This window comes from Dasypus novemcinctus, chromosome 5 (assembly GCF_030445035.2).
Source record: "Dasypus novemcinctus isolate mDasNov1 chromosome 5, mDasNov1.1.hap2, whole genome shotgun sequence".
NCBI classification, from domain to species: Eukaryota; Metazoa; Chordata; class Mammalia; order Cingulata; family Dasypodidae; genus Dasypus; species Dasypus novemcinctus.
The window spans coordinates 42,204,445-42,231,344 of NC_080677.1; the positions used below are offsets into that span (position 1 = coordinate 42,204,445).

General features: G+C 38.0%; 1 non-coding gene across 1 annotated transcript; it reads right to left on the reverse strand.

The window, feature by feature from the left end:
- Positions 1-12,061: 12,061 nt before the first annotated feature.
- Positions 12,062-12,134, reverse strand: TRNAK-CUU (transfer RNA lysine (anticodon CUU)). The gene has a single exon. It is a non-coding gene; the product is annotated as a tRNA-Lys (tRNA).
- Between the last annotated feature and the right edge of the window lie 14,766 nt (positions 12,135-26,900).

The window sequence follows — 26,900 nt, forward strand, 5'->3', positions numbered from 1 at the left end:
TTGACAGGTGAATATTGAGGGACACAGTTTTTGTTTGTTTTTTAAAATTTATTATCACTATTAATATTGGAATAATGAAAATATTCTAGCAATGATTGAATTGAAGAATGCACAACTATGTGATTAGACCAAATACCATTTACTGTACACTTTGAATAGATTGTAAGTTTTATTAATATAAGTCAATAAAACTGATTTTTACAAAAGTAGGTGTATTGAATTAGGTACATTCTTATGGAATGAAAAATCTTCTTTTGCCTGTTCTGCCTCTGAGGAGCAAGAGAGGGAAGAAAATGCCCCTAGGTTGGCATGCTTCTCAGAGTGGTATCCAGCCACTTAAGTGGCCTCCAATGATCCCAATCTCTGGATATTCACATCCTTTTGCAGTCCCCTCACACACTGCACTAGGGTTGATCTGTGTGACCAACAGACTGGCAAAATTGGTGGTATGTCACTTCTCAGATTAGGTTACAAAAGATTGCCGCCATCATCTTGAACTTTCTCTCTATCTTGGATCACTTGCTCTGGGAGAAGCCAGCTGCCATGTCATGAGGACACTCATGCAGTGCCTGAAAGGTGCCGATGACAGGGAAGGTCAGTGTCCAGCCAACAGTCAGTGAGGAACTGAGAACTGCCAACAACCACACGAATGAGTCAGAAGCAGATGTTCCAGCTCCTGATGACTGCAGCCCTGGCCAACAGCTCAACTGCAACTTCAAGAGAAATCCTGAGTGAGAACCATCAGCTAAACTGCTCTTGGGTCACTAACCCACTGTGAAAGAATCAGTGATTATTGTTTTAGGCTTCTAAATTTAGAGGTAACTTGTTATGCAACAAGAGATAACTTATACACTTAGCAAATGCCATTTATCTGGAGGATTTATGCAAGTGGAAGCAAAGAGAATTGCATACTTAGGTCTAAAAAACAAAAGGAATTTCAATCAAATTTTAAATAAAAAAATGTGTATATTTGCACTTTTCTTTAGCTTAATTTTAAGATTGATATATGGCACAGTTCAATGATTTATTACCTAAATGTACAGTGATTTGTCTAATGCCCTAAATCAGACCAGAAGAAAAGAAGAGTGAGATAATGGAAAGTAGGGTGAGTGTCTCCCTATAGGACTGGGTTTGTGCTCAAACTCTGCCACTTTTGATTAACAATGGGGAAATTTACTTAATCTCCTTAAGTTATAGTTTCTACACCAGTAGAAGGACATAATAATTCATGTCTGCTTATCTTGAGGATTAAATGAGTCAACGTGCAAAAGAGCTTTGCAAACTGCCAGGCATCATCTAAACAGAAGGTGCATTACAAATTGTGGTGCTGACAAATGGTGATGCTGACAAGTTGCTTCCCTCCGATTTGCTGAGTCAACTGGAGAGTTGGCCATTTGACAGTGCAGAGATTCTGGTGAATTGGGTGCCAGGCAAGTTTGTGCCAGTCACAAACTTCTTGGCTCACCCTGGCCCATTCTCGGCTTCCTAGTTGCGGGCCATGCAGATCAACTTTGATTTTGAGAAGAAGGCATCACAGACCATTAAGAACATCATATGCCCTTCTAAGGGTTGAACCTTACGTCCTCACTTAGCAAAGCTAGAAACATTTTCAGCTCATACTTGAGGCAGAAAAAGGAAAATATACCCATACCATGACCAGGATCCACCTTGTCTTATTGATAATGATTTCTAAGACTGAGTTGTTGAAAAAAAAAATGGAAAAATAAATTCATATTTATATTAAGCTTCTAAATAAATATAATATATAATCCATAGATTAGACCAAAGCTGGCTTTATTGCATCATGTTAAAAATGAAAGTTTTCTATGTTGAATTTTCAGACATTTTTGTACATATTCACAAATCACAGTATACATTTTATAAATATTTGATTTTGAATATAACTTTTGATAAAATTCTTTCTTTGTTAACAATAATGGTTGATTTTATTTCTCAGTGGCATTAAAATTTTCATAGAATCTCGGAATCTTAGACTTTTAATAAATAGAATAATTATCTCTGCAGTTTCCCCAAAGGGCTGGATTTTATGTAGTCTGATATTTAGGGGCCTATCTTTGTTTCATGCAAGGTTATTTCATAACTTCTATAGTAGATGCTGTTGGTTTCCCACCCATATTCCTTCAGTGCCCATATACTTAGCTGTTTAGTGCAACAACTGCAACTCGGTGACTGAGAGCTTTCTCTGGCTGCAAGAGAGAGTTTGGCCCATGCATGATGTGGAAAGCTAGATTCTGGGTTGTGAACATCTCTGAATGCAGTCCTCAATCAGTGATTGATAGGGGATGGTAGATAAGTACTCCAGCTTCCTCATATCTCAAGTGGGACAACTTTGAGAAGTGCCCACTCCAAGGGAATTGAACCCTAGTTGCCGAGAACTATAACCCATCATTAGTATACCTGTACCGGTTTCCTTCCTTCTCTCTATCACTTACCCACTCCACTCCCAATGCTTCCTAAAAACCTCTCCAAAAAACCCATGTGAACTCAAATCATTGTCTCAGGGTCTGCTTGTGGGGGTATCCAACCTAAGATATCTTCCTTAATTGTCTAAAAATTTTTCCAACCAGCTCCGAATTGCACATTAGAATGTTCCTTCCCTGGTGTTATTTATATGGGAAAATGAATCTGGATACCATTTCAGAAACTTTTTCTCAGAACTACTTAAGCAATAACAGTATATCAGAACCACATTTTCCTCAGACATCATTATAATAAAATAGACAACATAGACTGTGGAAAGGTGTTTCCAAGTGAAATAATACAACGGGTTTTAGGCAAGAATTTCTGTATCTTATCTCATAATCAAAGGAATAACTTTTTTCACTTAACTTTCCTAAGTCAGTTTGCAACTCCTTGCCACTTTTCCTGTATTTGGTGAATCAACAACTGTTTTAGACACAGCTGAGGAATGATTGGATGGGAGGAAGGCGATATGGTGATGGTTGTTGATTTTACACTGTTGGTTTGTTATACTGTTTAGCCTAATGAGAACTAGACTGCATTTCCCCAGACTGAAGTGAGATCTGATGATGGATGGCAGCAAAGGTTTGTTTGTGGGCAAATAAATTGATTTATCCTCTGACATTCCTAATTTTGAAATAACTTATTTAACTAATTCTAATTAATTCTAACACTAATGGAATTGAGGTAGGAGATGGAGAGAACAGCTTGCATTTTAGAAATTTGTGTAATAATAATTTTTGTAAACAGAAATAATAATCTTCCGTGGCTCTTTACTTTGTTGCTTAGTTTCTACCTGTTTTTCTTAGGTCAAATTCCCTAGAACACAGAGGCAGAGATTCCTTGGGGTTCCTTGGGGTGTGCTCTCAGGAACAACACTGTCAGGGAGTGCAGGAAGCAGGAGAAGCTGAGCTGCGACACCGTCACAGCAAAGGCTTCGGCTAGTTTCATGGAGGATGCTGGAGCTGATGGCCCTTCAGAGCTATTCCAAGTTGAGGTAAGAGGACTAGGACTTTCTGCTCTGTATCAGACAGTTGCTGCGTGCTCAAGGTACTCTGTAAAGGGACATAACTTTAGCAAAGGGCACCCTTTAATTCTTGGAAATTCACACAGAGGCACTCAGCTCTGAGCTGTCAGCAGCCAACACGTTTGGGCGTGTTTGCCTGAGCCATAAGCGAGCAATCTGGAGGGCACAACACAGCACCGACTGTAACAACAAGCAACGTATGTTGCCAAGGGTCAAAGAACTACTGTGAAGGAAAACACAATACTTTGTTTCCTCAGATCATCTGAATAATATGATTATCAACTTAGAATAATTAGAAATGCAACAAAGCAAGGTGAATTATAATTTAATTTTTTTCTGGCTTATACAGATGGAAAAAAAAACACAACTTCCTAATCTTGTAGAGCCCTGGTAACAACAGTTATTAGCAAGGAGAAGTCCATATTCATAGCTGCCTCGCTGATAGAATGAAGCTAACTGCCTTTATTTTATAGTAATATATCACTGTGCTGGGCTCTGGTTGCTATTGTTTCTCTTGTTAATCTAAGACTGGTTGTTGGTGTCTTCAGAAAATAGGCATCTAGTTGGTGGTTCTCTCATGTGGCTCCTAAAAGTATGAGTCCTAGAGGAGTTCTTGGGAAATGTTTTAGTTTGCTAAAAGCTGCTAGGAGCAGTATACCAGAAATGGGTTGGCTTTTATAAAGGGAATTTATTAGGTTAAAAACTTACAGTTCTGAGGCTGTGAAAATGTCCAAATCAAGGCATCATCAGAGATGCTGTCTTACTGAAAATTGGCTGCTGGCAATCCTGGGCTCCTCTCTCAGACAGCAAGGTACATGGAGGCACCTGCTTCTCTTCTGCATTTCGTTGCTTCGGCTCTTGGCTGCTGAATCTGTGGCTTCCTTTCTCCTGTCTTCCTCACTGGGCTCCTGGATTCCTTCTCTCCATTCTCTGTGGCTTTTTCTCTGTGTGTATCTGCTTTCAGTCCTCTGTTTATAAAGGACTCTAGCAAGAGGATCATGACCCATCCTGGGTCACGCCTCACTGAAGTAACCCAATAGACATCCCCCTAACTGAATCCAGTCCATTTAAAGGGTCCCACACCCACAGGGATGGATTAGCTTTAAGAACACAATCTTTTTAGGGATCTACATAAAGCTGCAAACTGTACAGGGAGGTAGGTTGGACCTGCAAGGGAAACCAGTCCACTGCAAATTTCCCTGAGGAAGAAGATCTATTCTGCAACTCTCTCTCCCAAGTCCTCTCTCAGCTCAAGCCCTGCTGCTCCATCCCACTACATTTTCCTGCTGGTTCCCTTTCCCTCTAGGGCAGCCCTTTTGGGTTGGGTACCAACAAGAGGACTCCTACCTACTACCTTCTGAGGTGTGCTTAATAAAGTTATTCATCATTGTGCAATACAGGGGAAATGCAGAGACTCCTCTGTGCCCCCCACCCATCTCTCTTTTCCCATGCTCTAGTGTGTATAGGTCAGCAAGTCCAATATGGGGTAAAGGGAAAATCCCACTCACTATACAATATTTATATCTATAAGTAAATTAATCCTCAGTCCTTAATATAGTAGCTATGATAGAAGAGGAATTGAATAAATATTGGTTGACTGAACAAAGGTTTAGCTGGTCAATAGCTCTTTTTTTAAAAGATGTATTTATGTATTTTATTTCTCTCCCCTTCCCCTCCCCCTCCTCCTGCCCTGCTATTTTTGCTGTCTATATCCATTCACTCTGTGATCTTCTTTATCTATTTCTCTGCTTGGTCTTCTCTTCTCATTTTTTTTATCTCTAGGATTCACCGGGATTTGATCCTGGGGACCTCTGATGTGGAGAGAGTTTTCCGGTTAGCTGCGCCACCTCCATTTCTGGTTTCTGCTGCATTTCTCCTTGACTTTCCCCTTTGTCTCTCTTTTGTTGCATCATCATCTTGCTGCATGACTCACTTGCGTGGGCACTGGCTCACTGTGCAGGCACTCTTGCCACATGGGCACTCAGCTCACCATGCAGGCACTGGCTCACTGCTCAGGCATGCTTTCTCTTCTTTTTCACCAGGAGGCCCCAGGGATTGAAACTGTGTCCTCCCTTATGGTAGGCAGAAACCCTATCACTTGAGCCACATCCACTTCCCTCAATAGCTCTTTACAGACCAAAATATTTTTCTCAAGTCAGAGCTAAGATTTTCTCCTTCTGTCCTATTCAATTTTCATTGGGAACCAACATCTGTTCTCTAATCCCTTTATATGGCTTATATATGCACTGAGACTATAATTAAGTAACCCACAGTCTTCTCTCTTGGCCAACCAAGATCATTTCTGTGAACCCTTCCTCTTAAACTTGACTTTACAACCCTTTAATCATCTCTGCTCTCTTCTGGATCCAAATGTCCCACTTTTAAACTGTGAAGAAGCAAATGGAAATCTATATAACAATGCTGCAAAAATTTGGCAGATATTGGAGGAAACCAACATCTGTTTGGTCCTTTCTCATTATCTTCTTGCTCACTTTACCAAAAGCAGTTCTCAGGAAAGCTGTGAAAATTATTTTTTAAATTAGCACAATTATCCTTCTAAATCTTCCTATCTATGCATAAAATCTCTATGCAAATATAGATTCAATACTAGGGATTTTTAAGCTCACAAATATGGGCCTTATACAATATTTTAAAATATTTTGCATTTATATTTAGGAGCTAAATGCAGAATACTGTTCTAATTGTTAATAAGTTCTTTATTAACTTCATTTTTTCATTTTCTTTTTTGACCGTGTGTTAACTCAATAGTGATACATTGGTTTTGAATGAATTCTTTTTCAGCTTAAAAACAATTTGTTTTTATTTGAATATTTCCCATGTTCTTGGTATAGACCCACTGAATGAGAATAAAAATAACTAATATCACATAGCAATTCCTATAAGCCAAGCAAGGCATTTTACATGTGTTAGCTTATTTAATCTTCATAACAACCCAATAAGCCAGTACTATTATCATCCCTATTTTTCCATGAAGAAATTTAGGCATAGGGAGGCTAAAGACTTGCCCAAGATAGCACAGCTAGTGAGGGATGTAGCTGGGAGTTAAACACATGATGTTATGTTAAACACATGATATATGTTTATGCATACCTGGATGGACTGGCCTTTTTGTAGAGGGTTTTTTTTTTAACCAGTGATCTTTATTATATGCAAACAGAAGTTTTCCTTGTATCTAAAGATGATGTTTCTAACATAATTATTACACTAGAATAATGATGTTGATTACACTGAAGAAATGACTCACTGGAGTTTTTTTTAACTCTCTTAGCTCCCTAATATTAGGAACATTTCATTTTCTTTTTTTTTTCTCTCCTAGACTATAAAGTAAACCACACAGTTATTAAATATTAATTTCCTTCAGGTCAACTATTGAGTTCATCTTGCCATCATGAACTACAAATATAAGCTCCAGGAGCCCTATATATTTGTCCCAAACAGCTGCGGTGAACATCTTGGGCTACCCACAAATACAGAACTCTTGATCTCCTCGTCCTGAGTATAATTCATTTCAGAGTCAGTTTTCCAGAGCAGATGGTGCTATTGTTACCACCCAGATCTTCCTGTGGGTCTTTCAGAAACTGTACTGCCCTTTCAGAGAATACTTGAAACTTTCCCAAGAGAACTGTCTGAGCTTTTATATCGGTGGTGTTGTGTTGAGACCCAGTAAACTTGCTCCAGTTCTGGTTATTTGGATTGTACTGTAAATGTTTTATTTAAACTTTGGGGATAATAATTACCTTGCTGAAGAAATATAATCATACCTCAGGCTGCTGGTGATCTCAGATCCTTGGCTTGTACATGGTGGCAACCTCTTTTTTCTTCCCAGTTCTGTCGACTTTAAACTTCTGGCTGCTTCCCATGGCTTCTTCTGTGTCCAATTTCCTTTGCTTATAAGGACTTCAGCCATATTGGCTTAAGGCCCACCATTCTGTTTGGGCACAATTTAACCAATAATATTTTCCAAGTTCCTATTTACAAACGGGTCTGCACCTACAGAAATGGAGGTTGAGGCCTGAACATGCCTTCATGGGGGACAAAATCTACCCCCCAAACTTTGGGGTTAATAATTACCAGTATTTTTCCTATGAAGCCAAATGATCTTCCTGAAGTATTAAACATTTATATTTTCAAGGTAATATTGTATTTGCAACTGTAAAAATTTGCAAGTATGTGCATTAATGTAATTGAATCACAAAGCTAAGCTTAGAACAGGTATGAAGACGTATATGGGATAAATATCATGATTCAGAGGTCAAATAATTGCAACCAAGTTAAAAACTTATTAAGTGCTGGAAATATCTTCATTTTAAAAGTAAAATGGGGGTTCACTTTGGGGGGGGCTCATTTTGAGCGATGGAGGATTCTAGATGAAAATAATGTTCTTATGTAATTATTTATATGCTGCCATTCTTCTGTTGTGACTGAAACAACACTTTCTATTAATTAGACCTCATAAAGCTCATTAATTCTAGTCTACATTTTTCTTATTAAAAAGGAAAAGGTTTTTAGATTGGAGACATGTAAGTTCCTATAAAAGCCTGACATATGTTTGTTTTATATGCAAATTTTTCCATCATAAAAACAAAAAAGAAAAGAAACTAGCTAATTCTAGGGCCAGAAGGAGGTAAAAAGCATTATCAGTGTCAAATCCTGAAGCCTAATTCAAAGACAGATCTTATTTAAAAATATGTCTTAGTTGAGGAGAATGTGCAATCTCTGCTTCTGCTGGAATCATAGTCTTATGACTGTAGAGAGACCAATCCCAATTACTATTTATAAACAAGCTTAGTTCATTGAATCAATAAACAAAGATGTTATATATACTTGGTGCTTCCTTCTTCTGTAAGTTATGGAGACATACGTGTGATCTGTTCTTTGGACTGCTGACCTCTACCAAGTGAGGGATTTCCCAGAAGGATAGTTCTTTTCCACACAGAAACAGGGCTCCTGCACTTCTGAATAAATAAATCAATAGCTGTTACAGCTTCTCTTTCTCCACATTAAACTGACCAAGGAAGCTTTGAAATGTATTCAGAAAATTTACTTCTACTTCTTTCCTTTCTATTTTTTGAACTGGAAATACACAAAGAAAAATGGATCCTGGATAATTTCAGGCCAAAATCATGGAAGGAAGATAAAGGGAAAATTGCTATCCATTTGTAGGGGCTCTCAAGTTGAATTTTTGTGATAAATAATCATCATTTCACCATTCCTTCTTTTCCTGGAGAAGATTATAATTGCTATGAAACATCATTTGCATTTTTCATTTAATAGTCCCTAATAGGATGATAAATTCTTTATTATATTCATTTTTTCATATGTGGAAACTAAATTTTGAAAAATAACTGGCTGCACAAAGTAGTCACTGGGTAAGTGGTGTAGGGAGAGGTTAAGTGCTGAATTAGTGAACTGTGAGAACTTGCTGGCACTGAGCAAGGAGAGAAGCCCAAAAGAAAGAAGGCTGACTCACCAGGAAGTGGAATTAGCACAAAAGGTCAACTTTCTCGCACAGATAAAGGAAAACTCCTAAGTCATACCTCTGACACAACAAATACAAAGCCTAAACGCTTTGCCAAAAATTCAGCATCATAACATGCCCAGAGTACAACTTTTCTAGAAAAACCTTCAAGTAGGATTTATAAATGGGAAAAACATATTTACAGCTGGGTGAATATTGGAATAGAAAGAATTTCCAGGCAAGTTAAGGATTATCTGTTGATGCCTGTCATGTCTGGGCACCACTAAGGATACAAAGAAATATTTGAGGACCTCTGATTGTAAAACAACCAAATTAAGAAAAATGAGAAAGAACTGTGTGAAAAGAATGATATAAAATTAATTTTGGCAGCAAAATAGCATTGCTATCATTTAAAGTCTCAGCTCTTACAGTAGCTCCTGCAGCTACTACAGGCTCAATTCATTACAGCTCTTGGGTGGAGCCAGGATGCTGAGGACATGGGTAGGAGAGAAGAGCTAAATATGAAAATCTTTAGGAGGAAGTGGGGAAACCATTAAAATTCTTTGGTTCAAGCAGTCCATTAAAACATTTTCCAGCCTGCTTATTGAAGATGTGGAAAAATTGGGAACTCACATTTCTCACTCTAGGATGTGGAAAGTTTAAATTACAAGAAGATGGAAAGGAAGGAAATGGAGAGAGGAAGGAAAACCATGATTTAGTTATGGCTAATCTGAATTTATTCAAGTGTCTCAATTTAAGAAAATTCAGGGAAGATCAAACAAAAGGATGATGATGATAATATGTACCAAAACAGGGAGAAAAGGAGGGCTTTCTTAGATAAAGTTTATACAAATGAAGAGAAACTCTCACTGTCTAGACTGTACTTCAGTTATTTATTCATTATGGAAACAAATATTTATTGAGTTGCCCCTCCATAAAATACATGTACATATATGAGGTCTTGAAAATGTCAGCAGACCATTCTGGACATTTCCATGTCAAATGAGGTAGAAGCTATCTTGTGGGCATCTAAGTCACTGCCATTTATTGAATGCTTTCCATGTTCTAAGTACTGTACAAGACAATTTACATGTCATATTTCATTGAGTTCCTCAGTCTTGTGAAATAGATATTACTACTCTCATATCATAGATGAGGACATTGAGGTTGAGAGAGGGTAAGCAACTGATCCAAGGTCACCTGCCTAGAAAATGTAGGTGCCAAAAGATGAACCTAAGTATAAGACTCTCTGATGCAGAGCCCATGCTCTTTCTACTAAGCAACAATCTCTGTCATTTTCTTTTACTCTGGAGGGTATCTGTAATTTAGGAGGAAGAGAAAGTCTCCTGAGTACACAGAAACCAAAGGCAGTACTCCTGGGGAAGGAGGGCTGAATAAGAGCATTTAAGATGACAACATGGAAAATGGAAAGAGTGAATACCTATGTTGTAGGTATTCAATATATGGTGATGTTGCTGATGAAAAGGAAGAGGAACACAAGGGGGAGGGGGAAGAGAAGCTGCACAAAGAAAGCTCGCTTTGGACAGATGGATGGACAGATGGTTAAACAGTGGCAAAGTAGAAAGATTTTTCTTTTCTTTTGAATGAAGCTTGCAGGAGTCTCTGTAGAATCTTAAAATTCAAAGAGTTGGAGCAGGGTACTCACACAGCTGAGGATAGGCCAGAGGTCAGGATCTGTAGGTCTAGAAGACGCATATCGCATTAAGACAAGGTCTCCCAAACTCTCCAACCTTTTAATCATCATGCAAGAAATCAAAAGATTTGGGATTTCTAAGATTGAGGATTATGTATGTAAATGTATATTTCTTACAACTGCTTGTTTTGTCACTGATTTTTCCAAAACATTTAAAGCTGGCTCTGTGTGGAGGATGAGTGTGGAGGGAGGAAGTGATTGTTCCTTATCTTTTCTCAAGCATACTGTAGACCAGGGTAGGAGGTTCATTAACATCTGAGTTTTCTGGGTCATCTTGTAATAAAATTTCCTTTCCTCTCACGACACACCCAAAGGATTTCAGGGAACTGATGGCATTTTTTTAAAAAAGAAAAACGAACATTTTCCCTGACATTTGAAATTAGGGAAAAACTTAAGTTATTTAGAGGTGACAGATTTTGATCATATAGACTGGTCAGTGAAGAATTTCCACTAAATAGCAGAGTATAGAGGAGGCAGTCAAACACGAAATCTTAGGTAACATTAAGGAGAAAAGCAAATAAAAGTTTTTTCACACAATTTTGAGGTATCCTAACATATATGAACAATGCCTAAACCTACCTTATCAAAGTTATGACTTGAAAATTAGCTAAATTTCATCAGTTTACATTTCAAGTATTTCTGTGGTGAAATTTTTTAGCTCCTTTCCCTTAGATGTTGGTAGAAATTATTTTTTTGCAAAATATACATGTTGATATTCCATTGTGGGAGGAAGGGCACCCGGCTTGCCACAGTAGCAAACAGTGCGGCAAGAAGTGATACCGCCTCTGCCCACTGGGCCTAGATAAGGTGACTACACCTGACTAGCCCTTTGCTGCTAGTGGCTGGCCGGCGCTGCCCTCCCCCTTTCTATCTCCCGCCTAGCCCAACATCCGGCCAGCTCTCACTCCCCCTTTCCCCTCCCCTATTCCAAACCTCTCAGCCAGCCCTCTGCCTAGCAACCGCTTACAATCACCTATCAGGAAGCGTACCTGCCCGCACCTATCAAATCCCTCCACGCAGTCCCTAACCCTATAAAGCTGTGTCCCCTTCCGCAATAAACCAGACTTGTGCCATCAGCTTGTCTCCGCGACTCCTTCCTGGGTCGTGCGCCCTCCATGCCTTCGGAGCCCCCGAGGGAAGCCTCAGCGGCCGTACGAGGCTTTCTTCCCCACGCCAGGGACCCCTCTCGTCCCACAACGGGACCCCACTCGTCCCACAACAGGGACCCCGCTCGTCCCACAACGGGACCCCACTCGTCCCGCAACAGGGACCCCACTCGTCCCACAACGGGACCCCGCTCGTCCCGCAACAGGGACCCCGCTCGTCCCATAACAGGGACCCCGTTTCGTCCCTCAACTGGCGCCCAACGTGGGGCTCGAACCCACGACCCTGGGATTAAGAGTCCCATGCTCTACCGACTGAGCTAGCCGGGTGCCCTTCCTCCCACATTCCATTGTTTCTTATTTATGCAAAAAACTAAGGTATTATTTTCACCTTTCCAGAAAAAATAAATAGCCAGGATACCAATTTTAAAAATAGAGAATAGTATAAAGAAAAAGGCAACATGAAGTCACCATCCAAAGATTCAATCTTGTATATTTCCTATGAGTTCTATTTCTAAGCTTTCATGTCTTTGAGAATGGAATGATTTTGACTTCAATAGGGCTGTTTTTCAGGCTGCCAAGATCAGGACAGGCACTGGAACTCATTGCCATTAACAACAGTACAGTCTAGGAAATCCACTGAAGTGGATCTCAGTCTAAGTCTGCACTGCTGTCCGAAGGAGAGAACTTACTCTCCCTGCCCCACAAAATACTAACCCTATCTCCAGAAAATCCAGCACAATAAATAATTAAATAATTATTCTTAAAGGTTTTTTTGGGCTATTTTGGGCCCCTTATCCTTCCAAATAAATATGATAATTGCTTTTTTCAAGTCCACAAAGCAGAATATTGTAGAATTGACATTTTAATGACATTTTTAGTCTTCCAATCCATGAACACAGAATATACTTCCATTTATTTGGATCATCATTGGTTTCTTTTATCAATGTTTTATAGTTTTCAGAATATAGGTCCTTTATGCTCTTGATTAAATTTACTTCCTAAATATTTGATTCTTTTAGTCACTATTATAAATGGAACTTTTCTGACTTCCTCCTCAGACTGCACATTACTAGTATATTGAAAAACTATTATTTTTGCATATTAATTTTGTACCCTGTCACATTGCTGAAATTATCTATAAATTCTAATAGTTTTGTTATGGATTTTTCAGGATTTTCTAAGTATAGGATCATATCATCAGTGAATAATGAAAGTTTTACTTCTTTCTTTCCTATTTGTGTGCCTTTTCTTTCTTTTTCTTGCCTAATTGCTCTAGCTAGAACTTCTAGCATAATAATGAATAACAGTGGGTGGGCTTCCTTGTCTTGTTCCTGATCTCAGTGGGAAAGCTTTCAGTCCTTCACCATTAAGTACAATGATAGCTATGTGTTTTTCATATATGCACGTTATCATATTGAGTAAGTTTCCTTCTATTCCCATCTTTTGGAGTGCTGTTATCAAGAAAGGATGTTGTCTTTTGTCAAAAGCATTTTCTGCATCAATTGAAATTATCATTTGATTTTTCTTCTTCAATTTATTAAAGTGCTGTATTGCATTGATTGGTTTTCTTATGTTGAACCACCCTAGCATACCTGGTATAAAACCCATTTGATCATGATGTATAATGTATTTTTTTGTGTTTTTGGATACAGTTAGCAAGTATTTTGTTGAAGATTTTTAATCCATATTCCTTAAAGAAAGTGGTCTGTAATTTTCTTTTTTCATAGAATCTTTATGTGGCTTTGGTATAAGGGTGATATTAGCTTCATAGAATGAGTTTGGTGGTTTTCCTTCTTGTTCAATTTTTTTGGAAGAGTTTGAGCAAGATTGGCACTAGATCTTCTTTACATGACTGGTAGATTTCACCTGTGAAGGTGTCTGGTCCTGGACTTTTCTTTTGGGGGAGGTTTTTGACAACTGTTTCAATTTCTTTACCTGTAATTGTTTGTTTAGGTCTTCTATTTTTTTCTAGGATCTGTGTGGTTTGTTAATGCTTTTCCAGAAATTTGTCCATTTCATTAATATTGTCTTGTTTGTTGACATAGTTTTTCATAGACTCGTCTATGATCTCTCTCTTTTATTTTTTCTTTTTTACTAGGTCAGTGGTAATGTCACTCTTCTCATTTCTGATTTTATTTGCATCATCTCTTTTTTTTTCTTTGTTAATCTAGCTAAGGGTTTATTGATTTTGTTGGTCTTCTCAAAGAACAAACTTTTAGTTCTGTTCATTTTCTCTATTTTTTTTCACAATTTCATTTATTTCTTTATTATTTCTTTATTATTTATTACCTTCTGCTTGCTTTGGAATTCATTTGCTGTTCTTTTTCTAATTCTTCCAGGTCAGCAGTTAGGTTTTTTATTTTACCTCTTTCTTCTTTTTAAATATAAGCATTGAGGGCTATAAATTCCCCTCTCAGCACTGCCTTTGCTGTATCCCACACATTTTGGTATGATGTGTTCTTGTTTTCATTTGTCTTGTGGTATTTTATTGATTTCTCTTGTAATTTGTTATTTAATCCACTGATTATTTAAGAGTGTATTGTGTAATCTCTGTATATTTGTGGATTTTTCCTTTTTCTGACTGTTATTAATTTCCAACTTAATTACACTATGATCAGAGAAAGTATTTCGCATAATTTCAATGTTTTAAAAATTATTGAGATCTGATTTATGTCCCAACATATGGTCTATCCTGGAGAAAGATCCATTAACACTTGAGAAGAATGTATATCCTGCTGCTTTGGGATGTAATGCTCTATAAATGTCTATTAGATCTAGTTCATTTATCTTATTATTCAAGCTCTCAGTTTCCTTATTTATCCTCTGTCCAGATGTTCTATCTAATGCTGGGAATGGAGTGCTGAAGTCTTCAACTATTATTTGTAGAGATGTTAATTTCTTTCTTCAGTTTTGCCACTGTATGTCTCATGTATTTTGGGGCACCTATGTTAGGTACATAAATATTTATTATTGTCATTTCTTCTTGGTGAATTGGCCCTTTTATTAATATATAGTGACATACTTCATCTCTTATAAGAGTTTTGCATTTAAAATTTATTTTTTCTGATATTAGCATCACTATAACTGCTTATTTTTAAAATTACTATTAGCTTGGAATATCTTTTTCCACTTTTCACTTTCAGCCTGATTGTGTCCTTGCTCTTGTAAAAAATAAATAGATGGCTCATGTTTTTTATCCACTCTATAAGTCTGTATCTTTTAAACGGGAAGTGTGATCCATTTACATTCATTGTTTCTACTATAAAGGTATTTATTTATTTATTTTATTCCTTGGCTTTCTGTTGTCATATCTTACTATTGTCTGTCTTTTAACCCTTCCAATTTCTCTTATCTTCTTCATTTCTACACTCTTCTCTAGGGCTTTCTCCCTTGTCCTTCCCTATTAGGCTGCAACACACCCTTTAATATCCCTTGTAAGTTCAATCTCATGATAACATACTCTCAATAACATACTCTCTCAGTTTTTGTTTGTCTGTAAAGACTTTAAACTCACCTTAATTTCTGAAGGATGGTTTTTCTGGATAAAAAATTCTTGTCTGTGAGTTTTTCTCTTTTTTTTCTTTTCTCTTTCTCTTCAGTACCTTAAATATATTGTACCACTGCCTTCTCACCCCCTGCTGCTCTCAAAATCCTCTCTTTATCTTCAGCCTTTGACAATCTGAATAGTAGACGTCTCAGAGTAGATCTATTAGGATTTATTCTGTTTAGGGTACGTTGGCCTTTTTGAGTATTGATATTCATGTCTTTTATAAGGATTGGAAAATTTTCAGACAGTATTTCCTCAAGTAGTCTTAGTACCCTTTTTCCATTTTCTTCTTCCAGGACACTTATAATGCATATTTTTGTACATTTTTTTGTTGTCATTCAGTATCTTGAGACCTTGTGCTTTTTTTTTTTTTTTGGCATTCTTTTCTCTGTCTCTTCTCCTTTCTTTTCAATTTCAAATGCTTTATCTTCAAATTCACTTACTTATTATTCTAGCATTTCATGTCTGCTCTCATGTGCCTCTAATGTATTTTTAATCTCACCCATTGTACCTTTCATTCCCATAAGCTCTGTTACTTTTTTTAAAACAGGCCTCCAAATTGTTCTTTATGCTCATACAGTGTCATCTTACTATCCTTGATCTCTTTAGTCGTATTTTCCTTCATCTCCTTATATTGTTTAAGAAGATTTGTTTGAACATCATGTATTAATTGTATTAAATCCAGAGTCTCTTCTAGATTCTTGGGTTTTTCCTTTGAGTGGGCCATATTTTCCTGTTTCTTAGTGTGGGTTGTTATCTTTTGTTGATACCTAGGCATCTGCTTATGTTTTTTATGATGCTTTCACTCTGTTGATCAATTTCTCTTTCTTGTCTCGTGGTTTTATTTTACAGCTCTTTTTTGACTTTCAGTTTAATATTGCTAAAACTTTAATATTGCCCTGCGTAGTAGTCAAAACTGGCAGGGAGCCACTAATGAGGTCCAACCAGGTCTACCATGCCTGGGGAAGAATTGGGAGAGACCACTTTTACTTTCTGGCTGGCCAGTAAATAATGCTCCTCCTCAAAACCTTCCACAGACACAAATCTTTCGATTTCCAATATCTCCTCTTAGCTAGCAAATTATGGTGGTTACGTTTGCCTAAGAGAAACCACTATCAGCACCCTCCCTCTTCCCTGGGAGTAATCTGTCCTTTACCCTCTCCATTGGTTGCTCAGTCACAGGTTTTACCAAGGATGTTTGCTTTGAGGGGGAGGGATGGGAAGCGTTCCCAGCTACAGGGGTATCCACTCAGTTTTCTTTTGGCTTCTCTGTCTTTGTGTACCCAGTCCCTCCTGGACAATGTGTGAGGTACTGTCTTGGCCTATAGGAGTCCTCAAAGTGGCTCCTTCAGACTACTTCTAGCCCTTCTCCCCTATTTTTCAAGAAAACTGTGCCCTGCCTGAGCTATTTCAATGCCATCTTGAATTTTCAACACCCAAATTTTTCAAAGTTAATCTATTTGATTTTGCATATTTTTAGTTGAGAGATGACTCTCTGTGACCTAGAAGCATCCTCTCCCTTCTATTTTGGCCCTCTCTCCCAGGTTTCTGGTCTCTTTTACATTCTAAAGAGGTCACACCATGAGATCACTTTCATATGTAGCCCTAAGGCTACTCACAGATTTCAGGTATGAATTTCCTTCCCTAGACAGAGGCTATCAATTACATCCTGTTCTGAAATAAGTTCCCATGTATGTAGATATACATTGTGCCCTTCCTTTTAAAGAATATCTTCATAGTCATTAAGCTGCACAGCCTCATTTTCAATAAACATGTAGACAGGTGTTAGTTTTACTGGTTCCTTGTTCAATATTATTTCTTGTTACCATGTCTTTCTTTTTCTTGGATTCATCATTGGAATGTATGTTTACAAGTGGTTTTGTTCATACATCTGGAAAATTAAGATTGGATAGTTTTGTGTAATACCCATTAGCATTCCTGCAAACTAATGTTTCATGAAATATACTTTGGGGAACAATGATATAAATTCATTAAATTTATGTTAATGTAAACTATTAAGATTTCTGAAGTCAGATTTGATTGCATTGTCTAAAATAAATTTTTCTTGTGGCAAATGAACTATCATAAATATTGGTTGAAATGTGTTTCATGCAAGGAATTACCAGGAATATATACTTTCCTTATTTTAATATATGACATTTCAGCCATATTTTCTCCCCATGACATACTGTATTACTGTTATAGACAAGTGAGCAGAAGTAGGAAAATAATGGAGTTTCACCCAAGGTCTTGAAAAATAAAATAAACACTGTTCAAGCATGGTAGGATCAGCAAAGTTGTAGGTTTAGCAGTGTCCTCTTTACCCAATTTTCCCTCTGGTAATAGGTAAATTGGGTCACAGTTATGTATATAAGATAAGAAGATAGCAATATGAGTATTGAGCATTGTATAGCCAAAATTTCTTTTGCTACTAATTTATGGAAAATTGAGGAAATGAGATTTGGATAAGCACAAAACTTAAGGTAAGGATTAAAGTCAGAACTCTAGGATGTAGAGGATGGCAACACTATTTTGAAGTCAAACTTCCTAAATTAGTGGTTTTCATTTATAACTAGAAATTTCTACTACTTTTAGTAGTTTGAACTCAAAATTCATTGCCAGCTGTAGATTCCGTTCACACTGCATGGCTCCTTTGCTTCTCTTGAGCCTTGAGTCCTGGAGGTTTGGGGCCAAGTGGGTCTGGGTGGGTGGGGGGCAGGAGGACTTGTCTAGAGAGACCACTGGGCTTGGCCTAAAGCACTTAAGAGAAGTGGTGTAGCCAGACATGGCCACCGTGTGGACCACAGTCCAGGTCCCACCCACCTGCTGAAGCTGTACAACCAGGAGCTCATGGAGTTCATCTGCAACATGGATAATAAGGACTTAATCTGGCTCTAGAGGACTGAGGAGGAATGGAGTGCATATTCACCAGAAAATTCAGCAAAGAGCTGCAGCTGATGCCCAAGACATCTTCGCAGAAGAACCGACAGAAGAAAAGATAGGCTTCTTATGATCAGGATGAAAATAGAGACCCAATCAGGAAAAGGTTATCCTGGTGAAAGACTTGGAGCAGCCAGTTTAGCAACCAGCACCTCCGTAGCAAGAATAAGGTGGAGAAATTGGCCATGGTGGTCAGGGAGAATGCCTCTGTCCTGTGGCAGGTGACCTGGGCTATGGTGGTGAATGCTATTTCAGCCTTGGCCGCTCATTCACCCACCATGGATCATCCATGCCACTGACCAAGAAGCCCGAGAATAGCCCTGCCTGGGGCAAGGTGGTCCCCTTGGTGGAGATAAGTGTCAGTGAGTGCCAAAGTTCTGAGTAGCACCTCACCAAGTGAGGCCTCACTAAGGCCACCCAGGCTTCACCACAGGCTCCATCCCCAACTCTGGCTCCAGCCACAGCTCCAGCCTACCAGGGCACCCTGATATCAGATGAGGAATCAACACCAAAGATTGCAAAGGCCTCTGCAGGCCTGCAGGACTTGCCTGGCTCTACAGACTCTTCATGGCAGGAATGGGTGCTGGTTCCCATCCTGCCCAATAACTTCTTGATGATGCTGACAGGCTTTCATGTGCACCAGTGGTTGGTATGGCACAGACAGAATGCCTTGTCCTTCCTGGGTCTCCAGGCCTTGCTGGCCAAGAAGTATTCCCTGGTAGTGAAACAGGAGAGCAACATCTGCAGTTCGAGCAGAAGGATTGCCAAAGATTGCCCTGAAGAAACAGCCTTCTCTGCCCACATCATCTGTCAGTTACCTAGAAAAGTCCCTTGATGTCTAGGTGCCTCAGAAAGTCTGCCTCCAGCAAAAGGAGTCCAACAAGGTGGTTGAGCCTATGGAAGCAACTCAACCTTTCTTCAAGCCTGCCATGGGTACAGTGAAACTGTTGGGGGGGGGGGGGGAGGGCCGGGGCCTGGGCATGATGTCTCAGGCCACTGGCTGGACTGGTGGACCAACGCCCTGTCCCTTCCCATGGGGTGTGCACTATGATCACTGGGTCCATTCCGCAGAGATAATGAGGCTGCAGATCTGACTGGCAATCCAAGTTCTACCCAACTTCCCTGATGATTCTGATGCAGTCCCTGGACAGCCCCTGAGAATCATAGGTCTTCTGCAGTTATTTTCACGAAGGGTCAGGTGAAGATGCTTCCTTTTTTTGGTGGAGGCAGGCAGCGGGGAGCTCCCTTTTTGTAAAGGGATGCTTGGTCATTGGGAAAGACCCAGAGTGGATGTCAGGAGACTTGGGCTCCTGACTCAGCCCTGCCCTTAGACAATCCCTCTGCCTCTGGGCTCAGATGCTACACTTGCCGCAGGGATGGTGAAAGGCCTTGAGAAATTGTGTATACTGTTGAAGGGTGAGATCTGATGAGAAGATAGCTGTCTCTTGAAACCACCTTGGGACCAGAGCTGGCCAGCAGTGTGATGTTTCCCCAGCAAAACCAGGCAGCCATCAGTTAAATACTTAGTGCCAATGAAAGCTGGCTGAACTCCTGGCCACTTGCTGCCTGCTGTGTTCTAAATGTGTGCCAGTCGGCCCTCACCATCTGCAGCTCCAGCCACCAGTTTAGGGTCTTCAGACTATGGTCTATGAGCCAAATCAAGCTGTAGTCAGTTTTTGCAAAATCTTTTTGGATCCCACCCATGCCCATATATTTACCTATTGTCCACAGCCGCTTTTCTGTAGAGCAGGGTTAGGTAGTTGCAATAGAGGCCTTATGACTGCACAGCTGGAAATATTTACAGTCTGACCCTTCAGAGAAAAAGTTTACTGGCTCCTGCTTTAGGAAATAATAAGTATGAGAGTGCTTCAAAAAAAATGAAGAAATAGTGAACACAAACAGACTGAAGTCTAGAAGATGCTACCCATGCAAAGAAAAATGATTTATGGTTCATTCAAATACAGTACACTATTCAGAGTTGTTTTGTATGATCTCTGGAAACTGTTGTGTTAAGTAAACTGGCAAATGTGTCTCGCCTCAAACTACTACGTCAAAATGTCACTTCTTTAGTGAATGTATTTATTTAGTGTGTTTGAGAAAAGGCTATTCAAAAATAAGATAGTTCTAGTTGCTTTGCATCTTCATCAGCACTTGGTATTGTCAGTATTTTTTATTTTAGCTACTCTGCTAAATTCATGTGTAGTAGTAGCTTGTCGTGGTTTTCTGTTTCCCTAATGGTTAGTTATGGCAAGCATCTTTTCACATGCTATCTGCATTTCTTCTTTGGTTATGTGTCTGTTCAAGGTTTTCCTATTTTTTAATTGGGTTGTTTGTTTACTTACTGTTGAGACATAGAAGTTCATTATATATTATGGATACAAGTCCTTTGTCAATTGTTTGCAATATTTCCTCCAAAACTGTAGCTTGTTTTTTTATTCACATAACAGTGTGTTTCAAAAGATTTTAAATTTTGATGAAGTCCAGTTTATTTCTTTTTTCTTTTCTAGATGTTCTTTTGGTGCCATGTCGAAGAAATCTTTGCCTTGCCCCAGGTCTTGAAGATGTTTTCCTCTTTTCTTCTAAATATTTTATAGGTTTATATGTTACATTTAGATCTTTGCTCTATTTTGAGTTAACTTTTTATAAGGTGTGAGGTTTATGTTTTGAAAATGGATGGATATCTGATTGTTGAGCATAATTTATTGAAGATATATCTTTCTCCTACTGAATTTCCTTTGCATCTTTGTAAAAAATCAATTGACCCTATTTGTGCAAGTCTATTTCCAGACTCCATATTCTGATCTATTGATCTCTACATTTATCTTTTTGCCAATACCACATGGTCACGATTTTGACAACTTTGCCATATATCTTAAAATCTGGTGTATGATTTCTCCAATTCTATTCTTTATCAAAATTATTTTGACTATCTTTGCTTTCAATATAAATTTTAGAATCAGCTGACTATACAAAAAATCCTGTGGTGATTTTTACTGGAATTGCATTAAATCTACTCATCAATGTGGGGGAGAATAATGTATTTATTATAATGAGTTTCCTAATCCATAAACATGACATGCCTTGCAAAAATAAAAAAAATTCATTGCCAGCAATCCTGACCTGTAGTGTAAGTGTATTTGAAGAAACCATAGAGATAATGAACTCTTTCCTGGAAAAACAAAGTCAAGTTTAAAAAAGACAGATCTCTTTTTGGAGATCGGTTACATTAAAATTTGCTGGATATGGAAAATGAATACGATAGCCTTCCCCCTTCATATCCTGCAGTAGCCTTGCCATGTCCACCGGAATTTCTACTTGAGAACTTGAAATAAAATTTGATTTCAGCTTCTACAATGAACACAAGGTGGATATACATACAAAAGTCTCCTAAGCCTTTTGATGTTCATTAAGAGGAAGGTGTGGGGGGCTGTTTCCTGGAGTAGTATGGGCACTAGGGAGCATTAAAGAAAGAAACAATGGCATAGGAAGTGCCATTCTTTTGCACTCACTATGTTCTGTAAACAATGATTTTCATGAGTTTTGGGGCCCTGAATGGATGTGCTATAGTTTCCAAGCCTATTCCCACCACTGTGAGGACTGTGCATAATACCTCTATACTGTACATTTATGTTTGCAAAAAGCAAAAAACACCAAAAAGCCAACATTGTACCTACTTCCTCTAGATGTTTTAATTATAGGCAATCTAAAAAGCCTCTTGGAATACTTAGAATTAGAATTTATGAAAAGATATAATTGTAACAAATCTTATTCTTTCTACCATCTAATACTCAAAGTTAATTTTCATCTTCTTAAAGATTCAGAATACTTGAAAAATATAAACAAGAAAATAACCCTCCATAATTATATCAAACAAAAACAATTACTGTATAACTTCCAAAGTATATCCTAACAGTCATATAAATATATATGTATTGTTTTGCTTGTTAAAAAATTTGGAATTAAGTCTTCTAAGTTATAGCAAGTGGAATTGATTTGTTTTTTCATTATGCATAGTTACTCAAATAAAATTCTATCATGGATTTTAATTCCCACAAAACTTTCTGTTTTGCCAAACTAATACTTTTTCTCACCTTAAGACACAGTAACACTTAACCATTGTTAAAATGAATTTTGTATGACTCAGACGTTTTACATGTATTATTAAATATTTATTATCCAAATCCATGGGTTGTTCTAAAGTTACAGAAAGAAAAATCACAGTACTCTGGACAATGCCTTTCTCAAAAATTCGTACATTAATTGGCCAACTGAGAAGTTAGTTGGAGTATAATCTATTCTTGGGTTTATTATCATTCAGACTTCTAATACTTGACTATAGTTCAAGAATAAATCAATAAACTAACAGTTATCTAGCACTTAAAGTTCCAAAGAACTGCATTGAAACAAAAAGTGAAAGCTGTAGTCCCCATAACTAAAAAGGAATGACTTCTGACCTGAAAAGAATGATTCCTTGTCCCATTTTCATGTTTTTAAAGGTCTCCCGTAGGAGAGCTTCTTGAGGTTCCAAGATATGTTTGTTTCTAGCTTTCAAATCATACTGAAAGGTAAATTATAAATAGGCAATCGTGAAGGCTTACATACAGACTGTGCACATTCAAATCCCAGAGTTACCACTGGCTGGTTAAAAACTTACTTGATTTCTAGGTACCTCGGTTTCTTCATCTGTAAATTAAGGATAATAACAGCATGTGGTGGTTAATTTCATGCATTAGCTTGACTAGGTTATAGTGTCCAGTTGCTTGGTCAAGGAAGTACTAGCCTGATTGTTACTGTGAGGGTATTTTGTGAATGGATTTGCATCAATTGTCGATTGATTTCATCTATGGCTTTTAGCATCTATAATCAACTAAGATTTCTCTCAGCTCTATGGGAGTCTCCTCAACCAATCAGTTGGAGGTCTTAAAGCCAGAACTGTGGATTTTGGCAATCAGAAAAATAGAATGACTGCCTCAACTTCAGTCAGTCAGCTTTTCTTGTGGAATATAGACTTGCTAGACTTAAGAACCACCTTTATTGGATTTCGGCTTGTGGCTTGCTCTAAGGAATTAGACTTGCCAGCCCCCATGATTGCATGAACCAATCCCTCATAATAAATCCCTTTAAATATCCATCCATCCATATATGTATGTGTATATATATGTATAAATGTGCATGCCTATGTTTATATGTATGTGTATATATCTCCTGTCAGTTCTGTTTCTCTGGAAAGTCCTAAAACAGACTTTAGTATCAAAAATATGATGCTGCTATTACAAATACCTAAAAATGTGGAGGTGATTTTGGAATTAGGTAATGGATAGAGACTGAAAGAATTTTTTTTTTAGCTGTTAAAAAGTTCTTTATTGTAAACTTGTAAAATAAATAGAAAAATGGAAAGAAATTACAAATTTTAAAAGAGACTACAAGGCCTGGTTAGATTTAGTATAATCAATTATAAAAAATAGACAGCATAGCAACAAACCTTTATAAATGTAAGTAATTTAAATATAATATAAATGACCTATAACAATTCTAATTTTTATATTACAGCTCTAACTATTGGACATAATAATCTCTAAGAATGAAATAAATTATTGGTTTCATTATTTAATTTCCATTTAGGTTGTAATTCTTTCTAGATAATCAAATTCCTATTTGGGAATTCTTCTCATCTTATTGGAATGAATTATAGCAGATAACAATTTACCAACTCATAATTTTATGAGGCAGAATAATTTAAAAAAATCTTTTTCAATGTAGTCATGCTAAATCATTATTTATCCAAAAATATCTCTTCTCCAGTCCTCCTCAATTAAAAGCAAGTGTTTATTTTGTATGAAAAAAATTACAGAATACTGCTCACAGGATTTGCCATTTGTACTGAGTAGTTATTGTTCATATACTACAATGTTTTTTTACATTTATCTGGTCTATTCCAGCTCTTTTTTGGTTACTGTTTGCAAGGAATACCTTTTTCCAATCTTTCACTTTTAACTTGGTTGTGTCCTTGCATTTGAGGTGGGTCTCTTTTAGACAACATATAGATGGCTCATATTTTTTTATCCATTCTATCAGTCTATATGTTTTGATTGGGGAGTTCAATCCATTAACATTCAGTGTTATTACTGTAAAGGCATTACTTACTTCTTTCATTTTGTCCTTTGGCTCTCTGCTGTCATACTGTTCTATTGTCTGTCTTTTAATCCTTTAGTTTACCCTTCCTAATAATCTTCATTTCTAAACTCTTCTCCATTTCTCTCGTCTTTGCTTTTTCCTTTCAGGCTGCAGCATCCCCTTTAGTATCTCTTGCAAATATCGTCTTTTTGTAACATATTCTATCAGTTTTATCTGTGAAGACTTTGAACTCATCCTCATTTTTGAAGGACAGCTTTCCCAGATACAGAATTCTTGGCTGGTAGTTTTTTTCTTTCAGTAACTTAAGTACATTACACCACTTTCTTCTCTCCTCCAGAGTTTTGGATGAGTGGTTGGCACTTAATCTTATCAAGTTTCCCTTGTATGTGATGCTTTTCTTTTCTTTTGCTACTTTCAGAATCCTCTCTTTACCCCTGATAATTTGTCATTCTGAATAGCAGTTGTCTCAGGATAGGTCAATTTGGATTTATTCTGTTTGGGGTCTGATGTCCTTCTTAGATATTGATATTTATGTCCTTCAGAAGGGTTGGGAAGTTTTCAGTCATTATTTTCTCAAATATTCTTTCTGCCCCTTTGCCATTCTCTTCTCCTTCTGGAACAACAATAATGTGAATGTATTGTATTTTGAATTGTCATTCAATTTCCTGAAACTTTTCTTTGCAGGCTTTCAAATTGTTCTTTATGCTCTCCCAGTGTCTTCTTAATATCTTTTATTCTTTAGTCATATTTTCTTTAAAAATTTTTAAGTGATTTAGGAGAGTTGTATGATTATCACTAATTAATTATATTAAATACTGTGTCTTTTCAGGATATTTGGTTTGTTCTTTAGGCTGGGCCATCTCTTCCTGTTTCTTAGTATGGCTTGTGATTTTTTGCTGATGTCTAGGCATTTGAATATGTTGGTGAATTTACTCTGATGGCCAATTTCTTTCTCTTGCCTATTGTTTTTTTTTTTTTTCTTCACAGCTCTTCTTTGATATGTGGTTCAACTTATTTATTTTTTTTTAAGATTTATTTTATTTTATTTCTCTCCCATTCCCCCTCCATTGTCTGCTCTCTGTGTCCACTTGCTGTGTGTTCTTCTGTGTCCACTTGCACCCTTGGTGACACTGGGAAACTGCATCTCTTTTATGTTGCATCATCTTGCTGTGTCAGTTCTCCATGTGTGTGGTGCCACTCCTGGGCAGGCTGTGCTTTTTTCACGTGGGTGGCTCTCCTTGCAGGGTGCACTCCTTGTGCATGGGGCAACCCCACACGGACACCCCTAAGTAGCACAGCACTCCTTGCATGCAGCAGCTCTGCGTGTGGGCCAGCTCACCACATGGGTCAGGAGACCCTGCGTATTGAATACTGGACCCTCCCATATGGTAGGCATATGTTCTATCAGTTGAGCCACATCCGCTTCCCAGTTCAACTTATTCTAAGTCTTTAAAATTGTCCAGCTTAGGCTTTCAAAATCAGGCCAGGGAGTCACTAGTGGGGTGCAGATTTTCTTCCAGGCGTGGGATTGGATACAGACAGGGTGAACAATTTTTGCCCATGCAATTTCCAGGCCGGCCAGCAGATGGTGCTAGTCAGTGTTCCTTTCCTAGGAGGTATTTCGGTCTTAGCTTTCCTATGTTCCTGTGTTAAATCTCTAGATTGGAGATTCAAAGTGGGTTCTGCTGGCCAAATTCTCTGAAGAAAGGCACCTCAACCTTCCTTCCTTTTTCCCTTGAAACAGCTGAAGGGAGGAAAATGTCTGTTCCTCTCTCAGTAGGCTGGAGTCAGCCAGGTGTTTTATCCCAGCTTAGTATCTTAGGGGTGGAGGAGGTTAGCCCTTCCTGGCCACCACAGGGGCTTGGTAACTCACGTTTGTCATTTCAGCTTCTTTGTGTCTCTGTCCCTCACCCTCCTGGGAGATGTATAGCACTGTCCTGGTCTGCTGACCCCCAAATCAAGTCCCTAGGACAGTTTTTGGCAACTTCTCTGTTGTTATTGTGACAGCATTCAGCTCTGCCTGTAAGTCTGCACCATCTTCCCACAATCCTTGGCTGAAAGAATTTTATGGCATTTGGTAGAAAAAGCCTAGATTGCTTTGATGTGGTTATGGGTAGTGATACATATTTTAATTGTTAGGTTCATGTATCAACTTGGCTGAGTGATGGTGTCTAGTTGTTCAGTCAAGCTAGCACTGGCCTGATTTTACTGTGAGGACTTCACTGTGGTGACTTAAGTTATTAATGAGTTGATTACATTTATGGCTGATTACATCTTCAATCAACTGAAGAGACTGCCTTCAACAATGAGAGATACCTTGTCAAAATCAGCTGAAGGCTTTAAAAGGAGAACTAATGATTTCAGCAGTCAGAAAGTCTATCTCTATTTCAGTTAGTCAGCTTCTCCTAGAAAATTAATTGAAAATCTTCTTTGGATTTCCCAGCTTACAGTCTGCCCTTTGGAATTAGGAC